Source organism: Dasypus novemcinctus, chromosome 15, assembly GCF_030445035.2.
Source record: "Dasypus novemcinctus isolate mDasNov1 chromosome 15, mDasNov1.1.hap2, whole genome shotgun sequence".
NCBI lineage: Eukaryota > Metazoa > Chordata > Mammalia > Cingulata > Dasypodidae > Dasypus > Dasypus novemcinctus.
Genome location: NC_080687.1, coordinates 60,217,765 through 60,224,811, shown reverse-complemented (window position 1 = coordinate 60,224,811; position 7,047 = coordinate 60,217,765). Strand labels below are relative to the sequence as shown.

General features: G+C 39.4%; 1 long non-coding RNA gene across 1 annotated transcript; it reads right to left on the bottom strand.

Annotated features, from left to right (window-relative positions):
* Positions 1–2,110: 2,110 nt before the first annotated feature.
* LOC111759360 (uncharacterized) lies at positions 2,111–6,029 on the bottom strand. The gene is made up of 2 exons (XR_002793369.2): positions 5,655–6,029; positions 2,111–2,354 (listed from the first exon to the last, which is right to left on the bottom strand). It is a non-coding gene; the product is annotated as an uncharacterized lncRNA (long non-coding RNA).
* Between the last annotated feature and the right edge of the window lie 1,018 nt (positions 6,030–7,047).

The window sequence follows — 7,047 nt, the reverse complement described above, 5'->3', positions numbered from 1 at the left end:
GCTTTAATGATACCTTGATTTGGATGTTTTTCCAGCCTCAAAACTAAGCAAATAAATTTCCATTGTTTAAGCCAACCTATTGCACAGTATTTGCTTAAGTAGCCTGTGAAACTAAAACAGTAATGTATTATTTTCATTAGTGATGTAAACTGTCTTCCATTTCCTCATTTTCCCCATAGCACACATTTAGTAAAGTCTGCTACAGCCCAAATGCTGTTTGTGTGAGTGGAATTTTGGGATGATGAGGAGGAATTGAGGGAGCACTGAGTTTGACATCTGGGTACATGTGTGCAGCACAGTGAGCACAGCAAGCACAGGGAAGTAGAGATGACTGTCGGAAGGCAGGCAAACCACAGGGAGAGCTGTGCAACTTGTGTGTGTGCATGTGCAAGTGTATTTGAATGGGGAGAAACTCCCAATCCCCCCAGATGTCAAGGGGAGCAAGATTCCCACAGATATTTTGTTAATGTGTATAAATATAGCAATTGCATTTCCCTTTTTGCCTTGGAATTTAAAAGGCTCAAGAACAATTAAATTTAATGCTCAAACAAATATTTTGACCAAATGTTTAGTATATTTTCTTCCTTGTTTTCATGGCCTGATTTCTATTTATGTTTTTCTATTTCTATTAACTTTATTGTATATATACAGACACAAAATCTTTTCAAGAAGGAGGTAAGATAACCTAATGATTCTAGACACATCAGTTGCAAATCCTTCCTGATCATAGATCTCTCTAGGTGCCATGACCCCCCCTCCAAAGTTCCTGTTGAGGGGACAGTCCTCAAGGAAACATTTTTTATTCTCTCCTTGCGTTTTCTCCCATGGCCTTGATTAGAGTGGATCTGAATACATTGACTGGTCTGTGATTTATGATATAAAAAGACAAAGTGTTCAACTAAGTTCTCTTATTCATGGATGTATAATGAAAAACTTGGATGGTCTTTTGCTTCAGTTCCTAGGGAAGCATCCTCTGAGTCTTTGGAATCTCCTGTGATAGGTGTGTTTTTATTCTTCATGGTGGGCCCAGGACCATTCCTGATGGTCCCTTTGCTAATGAGCTGGCAGGAAGGAGTCAACCACACGTGCAGTCTTAGGGAGGGGGCTGGCCCCACCAGAAAGACCAACCATGTGATTAGGGGGTCGGCACTTTGAGTCAGGTCATATCAGATCACTTCCCAGTCTTTGGGAGGGGAGAGGCACTGCAGACTGAATCCATGAGGACATTGATTCTATCAATCATGCCTCTGTAATGAGACCCCATGTAAACTTGGGACATTTGAAGACAAAATATGTTTCTGTGATTGAGAAAATATATTCCTGTGTAGGGAACGACACAATCTGACCTCATGTGGAGAGGACAGAGAAGCTTGTCTTCAAGACCCTACCAGACCTCAGCCTATGTGCCTCTTCTTTTGATTTATTTGTATTCCTTCACTAGATTAAAACTATAATTGTAAGTATAGCACTTTCACTGAGTTCTGTGAGTCATTCTAGCAAATTATCAAACCCTAGGGAGGTGGTGGGAAACCCTGAATTTGTAGCCTTTGGACACATTGCAAGTGACCTGAGCTCCTGAACTTGTGACAGGTGCCTGATGGACAATCTTACAGAGGATTGCCCTTAACCTGTGGAGTCTGGCCTAACTCGGGGTAGTTAGAGTCAGCAGTGAATTGTATTGAGTTACTCATTCTTTGCTATTGGTATCAGAAGCTATTGTGCAAACTGTGGAAATTTGAGAAGTTTTTTTGATACTGTTACATTCAGTATGTTGGACTGGGAAACAGTGAGACAAAGTGTCACAGAGGGGACACTTACTGAAAGGACATGAGGAGAAACCACGGGGTAGATTAGGGGTGAAAGAACACTGAGTTCATGAGGCATCATTGCAGGTGATTAGAGAAAGGGAACATGCAGTCAAGAGAGAAAGAAAGAGAGAGAGAGAGATAGAAAGAGAGAGAGAAGCAGCATTCACACCTCTTTCCAGTGCTTTGGGTTTCCCATTTCAGCTCAATCAAATCTGATTATCTTTTGAATACAGTCAGTTTTCTCAGACTGATATATTAGTTGGGACTGACCAGCTGCTATAACAAAGAACTTCGGAATTCAGTTCCTTGATGTAATAAAAGTTTATTTGTCACTTATGTTAGCTAGGTTGGGTGGCTCTACTAGGCAACTTTCCTACAAGCAGCAAACAAAGAACTGGGGCTCCTTCCATTCTGAGGCTCTATCCTCTCTAGATACTTAGACTTCGCCATTCACTAGATCACTTCCAACCATAGTCTGGTGACCAGCACCAGTCACAACTACATCCATCTGTGAAGGTGTCTGTGACATGTGGTCCAGCAGTGTACCTGGGGAGAAAGGAAAAGTGGTTTGTGAGCAACTAACTAATCACTGGCATAAATTCTATGTGTGAGTTTCTATTGCTATTAGTCAAATGGTTCTAACCAAAATATTAACGAAAAAAATGGCAGCTTTAAAGAATATGTGAAGCTTAAAATAGGTATGTACATGATTGATCTACCAGAATTGTGACTGCCAATGCACTAATACAAAATTTTTTTTTTTTTTTAGGTACTGGGGGCAGAGGATTGAACTTCGTATATGGGAAGCTGGCATTCAACCACTAGCCACATCGGCTCCCTTGAGCTGTTTTTCTTTCATTTTGCTTGTTGCTGTTGTTGTTGTTGTTGTTTTATTTTAGGAGGCAATGGGAACCTAATTGGGACCTCCCATGTGGGAAACGGGCATGCAACTGCTTGAGCCACATCTGCTCAATGAATTAATTTTTTATGGCATAAAAGATAAGTTTTATAACATACATTGAAAACAAGTCAGTCATGGTTTTGCCACTTTTGCAGAATGTTGGACCCCTTCCCATTTCTCTCATTCTTTTTTTTTTTCTTTTTTCTTTTGAGGTATCAGGGTTTGGGAATTGAACACTGGACTTCGTATATGGGAAGCCAGCTCTCAACACTCAGCCACATCAGCTCCCCTGAGTTGTTTTATTTCCCGTTTGTTTGCTTGTTGTTGGTTTTTTCAGGAGGTACCGGGAACCAAACCTGGAACCTCCCACCTGGGAGGCAAGCACTCAATAGCTTGAGTCACATCTGTTCCCCGTATTTTTTGAAAAGGAAAAGCCTCTTTGTTTTATCTGCCTACACGTGGTAATAATGAAAGAGGGAGAGGGAGAACTGGAGGGGGGAGAGAAAGGAAGGAATGTTGGAGGGAGGAAGTAAAAATTATACTGAGATCATATATACATTCTCACTTACTTTCATGACCATTTTAGTACTAATGTTTTGTAAAACCATTGATTCTATTATATTTAACGTTTTCCTTCCAACTGTGAAAAAATAAACACAATTTTATTTCATCCTTCGTTTTGGCATTGAGCTTAATTATTTTTCTTTTCTTTAAGTTACACTAGCTCAGCCCCCCATCAGCATCATTCACTATAGGCTGTGACCTCGCACAGGAGCACATGGGTTCCTGGTCGAGTACACGCGAAAAATAATTAGAGTGCAAGTGATTCCACAAATACCATAACCTGGAGGTGGATTGGGAAGAATAACAGAGCTTGGAGGGACAGTGGAAATGTTGTTACAAACTAGAGAAGACTTTGAAACACCCAAATTCTTCCTCTACTAGCCAACTTTACCAAGTTCTCATTATGGGGGTGACATGGCCCATGCAAGTGGCATAGCTGAGTATGAAGATAGAAGAGACACGGAAGGGCTCAGAGTAGAACAATGAGTGACCTGCACAAGCAGCCTGGTAGACTTGGCTTTTGAAAATTCTGTCTACAGTCAAGAAAGGAGAGCTTAATATCTTTACATATTGTCATTCCTTCCTTCACATTGTACATAACATTTCCAATGTGAAAGTTGTGGTGCTAGGCATGACCCAGTCAATATATCCTTTTGAAGAGTATCAATTAACGTTGTCCAGGAGTGTCCAGGAAACCCCAAAGATAATTCTCATAGGCAAAGAGGCTGAGCAGCTGACTATCAGGTGGGGGTGGCCTGGGCAACATAGGTACTGGGGAACAAAGTGGGCCATACATAGGAGCTCTGGAACTTACAACTGGGTGAAGAATTGAATTATGGTAGAAGCAAAGTCGCCAAGAAAATGTGTTGGCCAAACCCCATCTCTTATTTACTTTCAACTAAATTACAATCTTGTTCATTCAGCAAACATTTATTGAATTGCAAAGGAGAAAGACCTGGACAACTGAGGGATGTGTGAGGTACAGCATGATTTTTCAGGAGCATATGGTAACCATAACAGAGGATGGAAAGGGCCATCTGAAAATTGCAATGAACAGCTGTAGGGGTACACAACTTCCCTCTGGCAAGACCAGGGAAGCGTCAGAGAGGATCTCTAGCAGCTCTTCTAGGGTACGTTTTAGCTGGACTTAAAAGCATCTCAAACTTGCAGCCACCTTTAGGTCTGAAATTTTATTTTTGCATGAGACATTTACTGTATAACCTGTCCTGGAAGTCACATAGTATAGGCTGTCTTTGCCTTCAGTAGAACCCGATACACAAAAAACCCTTGATGCTCAGAACCACTGCAGTTTGTGACGTCCTCTTCAGGAATCTAAGGAATTCCTTATTTAGGTCCCCCTACCTGTTATAGTAAGTAGAATGATCCCAGTGAATCCAAGAGGCCAAATATTTCAGACCTGCCTGATTCTGCTGCTCCCTTGCAAATATGTCTTGTGGAAGGAAATGGAAAGGCAAAGCCAATGTCACAGAGATTACTGGAGGTTAGAAAAATATGAGGATGGAAGACCTGTTGTAGGACAACTTACATTAGACCAAATGCATTCATATGAAAAATATGTATTTACTGACCAAAATAAAAGTAAATGTGTTTAATAAATTCATCACAGCTATGCTTCAGACAGACTGGAGAATTGCCTTGCATCTAGGCAACACTCTTACTCCTTTTATTGTCAACAAGTTAGGGCTAGTCATTTTATTACAAAGGAACAAGGAAGAGATTATTTCACATTATTTTCTAAGCTCAAAGTGCCTAAGAGTTTTTTCCTCCAAGAAGTCCACAGAAGTCACAATACTGTCTAGGAAATCAAACTGTGTTGGTCCTGACTTTTGCCCTTATTTGTTAAACTTATGCCAAGTAGCCTTAAAGATCTTTTAATTAGCTTTTAATTTCTGCAAACTCTATAGTCACATTTCCATGGTCAAATCAGCAGTAGGTGATTTGAAAAATTATTCTTGTATGTGATATCACAGCACAGATTTTTCTACTCTAAAATGGCTAAGGGAAAATGAATAGATAGGAAATAATAGAAAAAGCAAGGACCTTATGATACTTTTTAGCGTTAAGTCTAACCTCTATGTAATGCTTAGAATTTATTGTTCATGCCCTTCCCATTCCATCCCGATTCCCTTTTTGGAAGAATTTTAAAGAAAAAAGAGCTGAGTGCTCCCAATGTCTGTCACCATTTTATCTGCATTTTCACAAGCATTTTAACAATTATGAGTCATTTTTTTCCCCACCTCCCACAAATAGCGTGGGTTAGATGGAGCTGTGGGAATTAATAAGAGAGTAAGTCTGACTTCAGAATCTAAAAAGATCTTGCTTATATTAAACACACATGCACACACACACAGACAGCAAACCTTTGAATGTTCCGTAGGTCGTTGCCAGTGATTTGTGTTTTGGTGTGTTATGGTTGCCCAGCTCCTTGTATCTTGCTATTTTGCAGGCAGCGTTAAATCACAGAGTGTACTGGGGGACTGACCTCATTACCTCGTTTGTGCTGAATCACTGTCCTACAACTGTCATCCGGAAGGCAGGCAGCGTGCTATCACAGATAGTGTGTGCCGGTGAAAATCCGCCCGGGTTTATGCAGTATTTTTACCACTCTTTCCCATCACTATTACAGTGCTACGATCAAGGAGACACATTTTTCTGTTTTCTTCCTTTTTAAAAAAAATTGCTAAACAATGCTTTTAAAATCCTGCAAAACAGCCTTCGTTTTAAACTGCTTCTGCTCAACGGTTTACCGCATTTCCGGCGTTTTGACTGCCCTCTAGTGGCTATTTTGAATCATGTTATGTTGCAAAGAGAATTTTTTGTGTGTCTCTACCACGTCTCAGATAAAAACCTGTGTATATGCCAGTCACTCTTTTAGAATGTGACGCTTTTGTGTTTGAAAAGAACAAAGGAATAATGCTGAATTTTAATCTCTATTTTGACACAGTGTTTGCCCCATCTTTGCTGTAGTTTGAAAAACCCAAACACCAGAAGTGTGAAGTAAATTAACCCATGTCTGTGCAGCCTCTTTCAGTAAATGAAGTAGTTTAAGAATACTCATTCTTTGAAGAACAAACTGCTTTTGTCTGCACCACTCAATTTAAGGAAATACTCCTTCTGGAATACTTTCCAACCTCTTTATACCCTGAATGGGCTCCACTGCCATTCTAATTATCAGCTAGTAGGCTTATTTGTAATCATCAGCTTTCAATAATTTAAATAGGTAGTTGTTCAGCCAACTATTTTTATTCAAAATGCAACAAAAGCTAAAATTGCATGTTGAATTTTATCCAGATGCTGTCTTCTTTTAAGATTGCCAGCTGATGCAGAGCAGTTGTTCATTTTCTTATAACATGTCAAAAGCTCATCCTTACATTGTGAATCTATCTGGCAATCTAAAACAAAGCCTACAATTTACATATCAGTTCAGTTATTTACTAGGAGCAGCAGGCAGGACATGGTAGAATATAATTCAGCATGTTGAATCACTGAACATAACTATGACCAAGCAGTGTTATTTTTCAAAGACTTAGAGATGATCTTTTTTCATTGTTTATTTACATTTCAACAAGAACCATTTTGGTATTTGGGGTTTTCACTAATAATAATTGAATACATTTGTCAATATGAATATCACTATTTAATATTTCTATAAGGGCCTGAAAGTCTTTTATCTAATTTTTCTTTAATCTTTTTGTATATGAAGTGGACCAACTTCTTAATATCAAGAAGAACTGAATCAGACAAAATCTAGAT